This window comes from Microtus pennsylvanicus, chromosome 9 (genome assembly GCF_037038515.1).
Source record: "Microtus pennsylvanicus isolate mMicPen1 chromosome 9, mMicPen1.hap1, whole genome shotgun sequence".
Lineage (NCBI taxonomy): Eukaryota > Metazoa > Chordata > Mammalia > Rodentia > Cricetidae > Microtus > Microtus pennsylvanicus.
Window position 1 is genome coordinate 44214805 of NC_134587.1, and position 11962 is coordinate 44226766.

At 50.0% G+C, this 11962-nt stretch overlaps 1 long non-coding RNA gene across 1 annotated transcript; it reads left to right on the forward strand.

Moving 5' to 3' along the window:
• The first annotated feature begins 8525 nt into the window (after positions 1-8525).
• LOC142856806 (uncharacterized) lies at positions 8526-9689 on the forward strand. Its single transcript, XR_012911726.1, has 4 exons — positions 8526-8856; positions 9082-9125; positions 9225-9288; positions 9641-9689. It is a non-coding gene; the product is annotated as an uncharacterized LOC142856806 (long non-coding RNA).
• The last annotated feature ends 2273 nt before the right edge of the window (positions 9690-11962 follow it).

Sequence of the window (11962 nt, forward strand, 5' to 3'; positions counted from 1 at the left end):
GATAAGATTTATATACTTCAAAGATACCGGACACAAGAGGAAACACTCACAAAGGCCGATCAAAGCCAGGTGCTACCGTTCCGGAATCAGACCAGCTGCTGAGCTCTGCCGGAACTCGGGAACTCGCTAGAGATGAAAACGAGAGGACCGAGTAACTGAGGAGGAACTGACCAGGCCTTGAAGGTCTGTGAGACAGAAACGAGGGATAAAGAGGGGTGGCTGCTAGAGTTTACAAAGAAACTCCTTTGACCTCTGCAGACGGAAATAAACTCTAGGAGCTGAGTATGGGGTTCAAGCTCTGCTCATCCACTCCATCCGGAAGCCCCTAAACTAAAAGGAGATATTAGAAATAAAAGGGAGGGGTGATGAGACCGCCCAGAAGTTAAGAGCACTTGCTGCTCTAGGAGAGGACGGGAGTTTGGTTCTCAGCACCCACATAGGATAGTTCACAACCACCACTAACTTCAGCCCCAGCGATCTGACACACTCTTCTGGCCTCTACAGACAATGCACTCACAGACGTACACACAAACACAACATCTTAGTTACTCTCTTGTACTTTAGAAGAATTTATTGGTTTAAAGTTTATAAAAGTGAGACCAGCCAGACCTGCAATGAGGCCTGAAAATGAAGCTTTATTGAGATATGAATTGTCAAGCCGTCCCTGAGAGAAGGGAGAGCAGCCCAGACTAAGGGTGTAATGCCCAAGGTACTCACCCCCAAATGAACTCACAGAGCCCAGGTTTCCGATGCAAATTACAAGAGGGTTTGTAATATTCAAACTCGAGTTTGGACCACACCTCCAGCACACCAACGCAGTGGGTAAGGGAAGTGAAGCCCCCAAGCTGGAGAAGGGGAGAACTTTCTTGTTTTGTTTTGTGGGGTTTTTGTTGTTGTTTTGTGTGGTTGTTTTGTTGTTGTTGTTTTGGTTTTCTTTTTCTTGGTTTTTCGAGACAGGGTTTCTCTGTAGCTTTGGAGCCTGTCCTGGAACTAGCTCTGTAGACCAGGCTGACTTCGAACTCACAGAGATCTGCCTGCCTCTGCCTCCTGAGAAAGGACTTGTTCCCTCTTGGCCAGGGACTTGGGTCAGGCTAATAGTTGGGGCTTATACTTTCTGAGGAGGGTAAGCCATGCCCGTCACAGTGGCTGCCGGCAGCATGGCAGCAGTAGCTGAGAGCTCACATCCTGATCTGCCAGTAGGAGGCAGAGGAAGCAAGAGCCGAAAGGGGGTATGGAGGGTGCTAACTGGAAGTCAGCATGCGCTTTTGACATCACACAGGTTTTTAATCCCAGCACTTGGGAAGCAGAGGCAGGCAGATCTCTGTGAGTTTGAGGACAGTCTGGTTTACAGAGTGAGTTCCAGGACAGCCAAGGCTTGTCTTGAGAGACCTTGTCTCAAAAAACAAACAAATAAATAAATAAGAGGAGGAGGAAGAGACCATTCTGGAAAGAAAAAAAAAACAGACAAAAAGCTCCTGGGAATTAGAGTTTGGGTAACAGAAGTCTGGGTGTGGCTTAGTTGATAGTGTTTGCCTACCACGTGTGAAGCCCTGGCTTCCATCCCCAGCACCACATAAAAACCTGGCAAGATGGTACACACCTAACATCCCATGTCACAGGAGAGGCCACAGTAAGCACTGAAGGTGATTGACACTGGAGATACAGTGATTGACAGCCCCTGCAACAGAAATGTCAATGGCAGCTGTGGGAACCATTCTAGATATGCTGTACTATCTCGCTGCTGGGGAGTCCTTCCACCAGTCAGATTGTCGCTGAATAAGCAGCCCCGCAGGAGGGTGCAGTGGGGCCAGGCAGCACCCAGAGCCACAGGGAGACTTCACACTGCTGCACCAAACAATGAAGTACTGGAGCAATGAGCTTCTAACAGTAAACAGCTAGAGCCTACATCTGGAATTCTGCAGCTAAAGGAAAACATACCAAAGGCACTGAAAAAAAAAGGATAAATGACGAGCTAAAAGAATGACTTGGTGGTTTGTTGCGGAATAGTCTTTTTGTACACTGTCAAGATGTGTCACTCTGACTGGTTAGCCAATAACTAGGCAGGATTTCTGGGGCAGAGAGGACACCGGGAGGAAGGTGGAGATGCCAGGAGACACAGAGCAAGCAGGAAGGGCAGTGCAGAGATGAGGTGATAAAGCCACAAGACAGAAAGTAAATTAATAGAAATGAGTTCATTTAAGTTGAAGAGCTGGTTTAAAACAAGCTTAAGCTGTTGGCCAAGCTCTCACAGTTGAAAAACTCTGCCTACAGAGGTTAAGAGAGTATACTCGCGTAGGACTGAAGTTCCGTTCCCAGCACCCCACATCAGCTGGTCCATAAACTGCCCGTATCGCCAGCTCCAAGGGATCTGTCACCCTCTTCTGGTCTTAGCAGGCATCTGGACACACACGCACACACACGTGAACACAGATTCACTCCTCTTTTCCGAGGAAACATCACCCAAACAGGGAAGCAAGCTAAGAGGGAGGAAGCCACGGCAAAAAGTCCAGGGGCAATGACACTGTAGGCAGAATAATCAAGAGACCCAGACCCCGTGGAGTCCAGTATGTAGACCGGCAGACCTGAGCGTGCCATCCAGGAGGAGAGGGGGCAGCGGGATGGGGAGAGGGGGACGTTGCAGCACAATGCTCAATCAATGGAGCAGCGTCTTGGAAATGACGACCTAAATCCTGTCAGGACTCCAGAGCAATGCAGGCAAGACCTTGCTCTTTCGGATAGCAACGAGTTGGAGTTTTTAAAGATTTTCTTTTTCATTTATGTGCACATGAATGTGTTTGACCTCAGAGGTCAGAAGAGGGCATCTGATCACTCAAGATTAAGTTACAGACAGTTGTGAGCTATCTAAATGTGGGCATCAGGATCTGAACCCTCTGCAAGAGCAACCAGAGTTCTTCACCTCTGCAGCATCCCTCCACTCCCCTCTCTTCAATTCTTTTTTTTTTAATTTAAACTGGTGAAAACACCAACGCAATGGCGTAGCCTCTACTACGAGTGTGGCTGGGCCCATATATAATCTTCCTTCCTTTGGTTTTTGTTTGTTTGCTTGTTTTTGTTTTGTTTGTTCGAGACAGGGTTTCTCTGTGTAGTTGTAGTCCAAGATGTCCTAAAACTAGCTCTTGTAGACCAGGCTGGCCTCGAACTCACAGAGACCCACCTACCTCTGTTTCCCGAGTGCCGGGATTTAGTGTGTCACCAAACCTGGCTCCATATATGATTTCCTTGAAGGGTCGAGTAGAAAAGGAAAGCTCTCGCTGTCCCCATCACCTGTCGTTATAGCTGCTGCCTCCTTCACAGGACACAGGACTTAAAATAGCTGGGCCTGATGTCACCATCAGCACTTTGCTTCATTTGGCTTATTTCGAGTAGAAGTATTCTTTTTTTGTTTGTTTTTGTTTTTGCTTTTTCGAGACAGGGTTTCTCTGTGGCTTTGGAGCCTGTCCTGGAACTAGCTCTTGTAGACAAGGCTGGTCTCGAACTCACAGACATCTGCCTGCCTCTGCCTCCCAAGTGCTGGAATTAAAGGCATACGCCACCACCGCCCAGCTGAAGTATTATTTCTTAAGAACAAAGTGTGGTAGTGCCACGGGCCTTTAACCCAGCACTCAAGAGGCAGAAGCAGGTGGATCTCTGGAGTTCAAGGCCAGCCTGATCTACTTAACACTTTCCAGGATGGACTCCAAAGCTACAGAGACAGGGTTTCTCAAAAAAAATTAAAAAAGAGGCCGGGCAATGGTGGCACACGCCTTTAATCCCAGCACTCGGGAGGCAGAGACAGGCGGATCTCCTGTGAGTTCGAGACCAGCCTGGTCTACAGAGCTAGTTCCAGGACAGGCTCCAAAGCCACAGAGAAACCCTGTCTCGAAAAAAAATTAAAATAAATAAATAAAATAAAAAGAAAAAAGAAAAATTGTCAAGTAGTTTTTTAAAAATGAAATACATCTAAACTGGGCAGTGGTGGCACACACCTTTAATCCCAGTACTCAGGAGGCGGGGGCAGGAGAATCATAGAGTTTGAGATATTTGGCCAGCCTGAGATCTCTGTAAGCCAGCCTGGTCTACAGGATGAGGATAGCCAGGGCTAAGCAGAAAAACCTTGTCTTGAAAAAATACAAACAAACAAACCAAAAAATGAAGTGCATCTAAATTCAAAAGTAAAGCTGGACATGGTGGCGCACGCCTTTAATCCCTGGCACTCCACTGATCTACATAGTGAGTTCCAGGACAGGGCTATAGACAGACTCTGTCTCAAAACATATAAATAAATAAATGTAAAAATGAATCTAAAAGTAAAAAATCCAGACAACCCATAATGGATGTGGTGTCACAGGCCTGTCATTCCAGCACATACCTGTCAGTCATCCCAGCACATACTTGTCAGTCAACACAGCATACAACTGTCATCCCAGCACACACCTGTCAGTCATCCCAGCACACACCTGTCAGTCATCCCAACACACACCTGTCAGTCATCCCAACACACACCTGTCAGTCATCCCAACACACACCTGTCAGTCATCCCAACACACACCTGTTATCCCAGCACACACCTGTCAGTCATCCCAGCACACACCTGTCACCCCAGTTCACACCTGTCATTCCAGCACACACCTGTCAGTCATCCCAACACACACCTGTCAGTCATCCCAACACACACCTGTCAGTCATCCCAACACACACCTGTCAGTCATCCCAACACACACCTGTCAGTCATCCCAACACACACCTGTTATCCCAGCACACACCTGTCAGTCATCCCAGCACACACCTGTCAGTCATCCCAGCACACACCTGTCAGTCATCCCAACACACACCTGTCAGTCATCTCAGCGTACACCTGTCATCCCAGCACACACCTGTCAGTCATCCCAGCTCACACCTCTCGTCCCAGCACACACCTGTCAGTCATCCCAACACACACCTGTTATCCCAGCACATACCTGTCAGTCATCCCAACACACACCTGTCAGTCATCTCAGCGTACACCTGTCATCCCAGCACACATATGTCATCCCAGCTCACACCTCTCATCCCAGCACACACCTGTCAGTCATCCCAACACACACCTGTCAGTCATCCCAATACACACCTGTCAGTCATCCCAACACACACCTGTCAGTCATCCTAGCACACACCTGTCAGTCATCCCAACACACACCTGTTATCCCAGCACACACCTGTCAGTCATCCCAACACACACCTGTCAGTCATCCCAACACACACCTGTCAGTCATCCCAACACACACCTGTCAGTCATCCCAACACACACCTGTCAGTCATCCCAACACACACCTGTCAGTCATCCCAGCACACACCTGTCAGTCATCCCAGCACACACCTGTCAGTCATCCCAGCACACACCTGTCAGTCATCCCAACACACACCTGTCAGTCATCCCAACACACACCTGTCAGTCATCCCAACACACACCTGTTATCCCAGCACACACCTGTCAGTCATCCCAGCACACACCTGTCACCCCAGTTCACACCTGTCATTCCAGCACACACCTGTCAGTCATCCCAACACACACCTGTCAGTCATCCCAACACACACCTGTCAGTCATCCCAACACACACCTGTTATCCCAGCACACACCTGTCAGTCATCCCAGCACACACCTGTCAGTCATCCCAGCACACACCTGTCAGTCATCCCAACACACACCTGTCAGTCATCTCAGCATACACCTGTCATCCCAGCACACACCTGTCAGTCATCCCAGCTCACACCTCTCGTCCCAGCACACACCTGTCAGTCATCCCAACACACACCTGTTATCCCAGCACATACCTGTCAGTCATCCCAACACACACCTGTCAGTCATCTCAGCGTACACCTGTCATCCCAGCACACATATGTCATCCCAGCTCACACCTCTCATCCCAGCACACACCTGTCAGTCATCCCAACACACACCTGTCAGTCATCCCAATACACACCTGTCAGTCATCCCAACACACACCTGTCAGTCATCCTAGCACACACCTGTCAGTCATCCCAACACACACCTGTTATCCCAGCACACACCTGTCAGTCATCCCAACACACACCTGTTATCCCAGCACACACCTGTCAGTCATCCCAACACACACCTGTTATCCCAGCACACACCTGTCAGTCATCCCAGCACACACCTTAAATCCCAGCACTTGGGAGACAGAGGCAGGCAGATCTCTGTGAGTTCAAGGTCTACAGAGTGAGTTCCAGGACAACAGCCAGAAAAAGCTACATAGTGAGACCCTTTCTCAAAAAAAAAAGGCAAATATTTATATGTATGTATATATGTAACACATAACACATGAAAAACAAGGACAAATCCTTGCTGATACAGCACACTGTGTCCCTTTAACCAGCAAGCCTTTCTTGAGGGCCAGCAGGATGGCTCTGCAGGTAAGGAGGCTTGCTCAAGCCTGGCAACGTGAGTTCCATCTCCAAAACCCACAGGCCGCAGGGAGAAAAGGGATATCTGCAGGCTGTTCTAGAACTAATCCCCTCCCCCCTTCTCATCTCAAAGAAAGAAAAAGAAAGAAAGAAAGAAAGAAAGAAAGAAAGAAAGAAAGAAAGAAAGAAAGAAAGGAAGGAAGGAAGGAAGGAAGAAAGAAAGAAATACACAGAGGGAAGGGAAGCTGTGCACCTCCCGGACACCTAATGTGGCAGACCCCACGTGCTGAACTGGGGAAAGCTGGTTCCCAGTGGACTTGAAGCTGCAAACGTGGGTATCTGAGACTCCTTTTAAGATGACAGGTGGGTCATGTTCAACCACTTGGAGAGCTGGGGAGCAGGAGAGCTGTGAGCTCACGGCAGCTTTGTGAGCTCACAGCTGAGCTCATAGGCACCTTGCAGACACTGGGACTCCAGGTGGGACAGAGATGGCCTCCCCTGGATATGATGTCAGTACTTCCTGTGTGATTCTCATTCCCCAAGAGACCTCTGCCAGACAAAGGAAATGGGTCTCTGCCAGGCTGGAGGAGAGGGCCCGAGCCAGAGCCACATCCTGCTGGAGTTGGGTATGGGGAGAGGATCGGAGAGAGAGACAGAAAGAAGACCCCCAGCTAGACTTGGACACCTTTGCAGCCATCAAAGCTGATCCTGGCCAGGTGTTCTGGTCGGCTCAGGTGCTGGCACTCAACTTGTCAGCTCAGAGGTGGCACATGCAGTGTGGGTAGAGGGGTGAGGAGGTGGGAAAGGGAAGGGAGGGCATGCCTAGAGGAATCTACAAGTCACATATTAGACTTTTGCTATCCTAAAGGGACAGTGGAGGGGGTCTGAGGCCTCAGCTTCCTCATTGGAAAAGTACTGGTCCTATTCTAGTACTCACTGGTCTTCCTGGTACTCACTAGTCTGTTCTGTTACTTGCTGATATGTTCTGGTACTAACCGGTCTGCTCTAATATTCACTGGTCTGTTCTGGTACTCTCTGGTCTGCTCTAGTACTCACTGGTCTCCTCTAGTACTCTCTGGTCTGCTCTAGTACTCACTGGTCTCCTCTAGTACTCACTGGTCTCCTTTAGTCCTCACTGGTCTGTTTTAGTCCTCACTGGTCTCCTCTAGTACTCACTGGTCTGCTCTAGTACTCGCTGGTCTGCTCTAGTACTCGCTGGTCTGATCTAGTACTCACTGGTCTGCTCTAGTACTCGCTGGTCTGATCTAGTACTCGCTGGTCTGCTCTAGTACTCGCTGGTCTGATCTAGTACTCGCTGGTCTAATCTAGTCCTCGCTGGTCTGCTCTAGTCCTCACTGGTCTGATCTAGTACTCGCTGGTCTGCTCTAGTACTCGCTGGTCTCCTCTAGTACTTGCTGGTCTGTTCTAGTACTTGCTGGTCTCCTCTAGCACTCGCTGGTCTGATCTAGCACTCGCTGGTCTGCTCTAGTACTTGCTGGTCTGATCTAGCACTCGCTGGTATGATCTAGTACTCACTGGTCTCCTCTAGTACTCGCTGGTCTGCTCTAGTACTTGCTGGTCTGATCTAGTACTTGCTGGTCTCCTCTAGTACTCACTGGTCTGATCTAGTACTCACTGGTCTCTAGTACTTTCAGAGACCATTCAGTTCAGGCCCTTGCTCTGCAGTTGAAGACTTCTTTGTGTTTCTAAACTCTCTGATGGTAATGGATGGTTCCTGGGCCAGCAATATGGCTCAGTGGGACGGACGCTTGTTGCCAACCCTGAAGCAAACCTAAATTCCGTCCTCCTATGTAATCGGCATCCCTTACTTGGTCATCTGCTGTGACCTATTAGATTCAATCTCCAGGATGCTGCAAGCCAAAGGGTGGCCATTGGTCTCTGCTTTAATCAACAAACACAGCCAGTGCGTGGGTCTGGGAGAAGGGAAGACAGGAAAGCAAGAGGAGAGGGGTGAATGGTTATGTTGACTATGGCGACTAGTCCATCCCAGGAGCAGGCCGTAGTCAGGGTCACAGTCGGTACAGGCTGGCTCTCTGGCTCCTGGACTTGGGCACTTCCTGCTGTAGCTGCCACAGGTCAGAGCTCCAGAGGGAACAAGGTCCTCGGGTGTTCAGGAAGGAGACCCTGCGGCCTTTGCTTTGGTCTTCAAAATGCTCCTCAGTGGCCTGAGGCCTGGGCAGGCCGTGTCTGTCCCCAGTAGCTCCCAGCATGTGCGACTGTCCTGTGACTGCTGCTCTCCTACCCTGCTTGCCCCATCACCTCATGTCCATGGCAGCGAGGCTCCTTGTGGTCGTCTAATGCCCCTGCTCTGTTCTATGACAGGCGCCCACAGACTGTGCTGCTCCTGCACCGCCAACTGCTGATGATGACACTATGTTTCTTGGTGTTGTCCCTTCCCCTGATGCTGACCTCACTAGCATGGCATCACCTCAGGTTTGTGCTTTTTCCCTTTTGCTTGCTGTGCTCCTGTCTGCTTGCCAAAGGACTTTACCTTCTCCGAATTCTCTTCTCTCTTCTGGTAGCTTGGTCCAGGTGCTGCTCCTGGAGCCTGATGTGGGGAGGCTTGGGGAGATGGGTGTTGATGAGCTTGGCCTACCTCGTCCCTGGTGATGATAAGCAGAAACTGAATAGTGACCTGATTTGTTTCTACCCATACAGAGCCACGACGCTGGCAATTGTTCTAACCTCATGGAGGAGACCAAGTAAGCGTTCTCTACTGAGGGAGTCAGGGCAGGCCTCTGCTCATGAGTCGGGTTCCTATCAAGCCACCTGCACCCCTGACCTTCTGTCTCCTTCCTTAGGACTTTCTCATCAACTGAGAGTCTGCGACAACTTTCTCAACAGCTCAATGGGCTTGTGTCTGAGGTACCGCAGGATTGGGGTCCAGAGAGAAGATAGAGGGGAAAGAGAAGCATGGTAGAAGCTGAAGCAGGGATTCTCAGGAGACTGACTCATGAGAGGATCCTGGCAGACTCAGAAGACAGATTTGGACCCTAACGGGTGATGTGATTTTATCCTGGTGTAGAAAGTGCAAGATGACAGCTGTTGAGGGCAGGGCCTGAGCCGTGGTGGGATGAGAACCATGAGGGGTGTGAGAAGAGAGGTCCAAGGTCGGCAGGAGAGCAGATTCTGCTAGTTGAGGGGAAAGTAAGGAGGCTGGAGGGATTAGACATTGAGGGTGACAGAGCATCTCCATGTGAGATGTTGTCTCTCCTAGACTACATCCTACATCAATGGGGAGGGCCTCGTGTCTTCCAACACAAAGGCCTGGACCATGGAATACATGAGACCCTGCCTCAAGATGCCATGGTAGCAGGGGGAGGTGGGAACTGAGAATGTAACTCGATGGCCATAATCTTTTCTACTGGGCACCAGGCTCTGGGTTCAATTCACAGCACCAAATCAGAAAAAGTTAACACCTTTAATCCCAGCACTTGGGAGGCAGAGGCAGGTGGATCTCTGTGAGATCTCTGTGAGACCAGCCTGGTCTACAAGAGCTAGTTCCAAGACTGGCTCCAAAGCTACAGAGAAACCCTGTCTCAAAAGCTAAAACAAAACAAAACAAAAGTTATGTCATGGGATTACAAGAGTATGTTTGAGACACTTAGGGAACATCCAGGGAGGAGAAACACAGATGTCAAACAGACAGCAGCACTGTGGACAGTCTCGGCTGGAGACTGTGCAGAAGCCAGACACAGGATTCCCTGGACCCAGGACTCAGGAATTCTGTTGAGTTAAACGTGGGTAATGACAGGCAGGCTGGTCCATTCAGACCCTTGGTATGAGACAAGACCCTCACCCAGTCACATCCTAGCCAGGCTCTGCATTTGAATCAAGTGCCAAGGGCATTGGAAGGAAAACGTCCCCTTGTTCTGTTTGAGTCCAGCTTTCTCTTGTGCCATGCATGACAGGCGCTCGCCTCAAGAGGGCAGTGTCTGCTCAGAGATGTGCCCGGTATCTCTTCCTTGGGCCCCCTAGGTTGGGTAGGTGCAGGTCTGCCAGGCTACCAGCCACAAGCTGGTCTCTCAGGAGTCTGAAGAGACCAGTAACAAACAGAAGGAAACAAGAGGCTGACGGAAAAGGCACGGACGGACACACAAACACTTCTTCATTAGAGCTGGTGTGAACCGCGCTTGAAAAGATTTCAGAGCTGATGGCTCACACCTGCAATGCTAACTCCAGGAGCTGAGGCAGGAAGAACCAGTCCTGCCCTCCTTACGCAGCAAGGCCCTAGCCAAAAAATGAATTATCCCAACTGAGCGCTAAGGAAGATTGATTGCCTCTGCCCAGAGATCAAGACCAGCCTGCACAGCATGTAGAGAACCTATCTCAAAATGTAATAATCGGGCTGGAGTTTAGTCCAAAGCCTGTAGCCCAGCATCCCTCGAAGGGGCAGGAGAGACGGCTCAATGCTTAAAACTACTTGCTGCCCTTCCAGAAAAAAAGGGCTCAGCTCCCAGCACCCGTATCCTCCAGCTCCAAGGAATTTCTCACCCTCTTCTGGCCTCTGTGGGCACAGAACACATGTATACAAACCCATATTTTTTTTTTTTGTTTTTGTTTTGTTTTTTTTGTTTTTTTTTTGAGACAGGGTTTCTCTGTGGTTTTGGAGTCTGTCCTGGAACTATCTCTTGTAGACCAGGCTGGTCTCGAACTCACAGAGATCCACCTGCCTCTGCCTCCCGAGTGCTGGGATTAAAGGCGTGCGCCACCACCGCCCGGCCATATTTTTTTTTCATTAAATTTTTTTCTTCAAATATGAAAGTTTTTATATGTCTCATACTAAACCTATGGAGCCTCAAACAAAAGTGTAATATAATCTCCACTCATCCCAGATAACCAGAAGGTGTCATTTCAGAGTGGTGTGAGGTGGAACCATCAGACCTCAGCCTATGCAGTCTTTCTCGCCAGAGAGGCACATTCCGGGGACAGCGAGAAGAGGGTCAGGCCACGCAGCCAAGTGTCTTGTAGCAAGGAGGAGGTGGAGCCTCCAAGCCCTGTCACCCGAGGCACAGTGAGTAAAGGTCCTTTGTCAGGTAGGCAGAGGAGGTGAAAGGTGACAGTCACACCCAAGTCAGTTACCAGCTGAGGGTTTCAGCAGACATGGTGGCGAGCTGCAATCACCACCTTTCCACAGCTCCGTGGCTCAGCTGGCATCTCACCTGAGGCATCCCATGGGCCGCAGCGATGGAGTAAGACCCTGTGCGGAAGTCCCAGAATGAGCCAGCTGAGGTCCAGAGCGTGAAGCACACTACATCTGACCCATAGCTGCCTGGGTGTGCTGGCGCAAGCACGCCTTGAATCCAGCACCCGGGAGGCAGAGGCAGGCGGATCTCTGAGCTTGAGCACAGTCTGGTCCACATAGCATATTCCAGGAGAGCCAGGGCTATATAACAAGACCCTTTATTTGGAATGGGGTATCTTGGGATAGGTCCTAACACAGCCCAGGATGACCTTGAACTCCTTATCCTCCTGCCTCTGCCTCCCAAGTGCTGGAACCATGCCCAGATGCCTAGTTTCCTTGTAAGGGAAGCAGGGC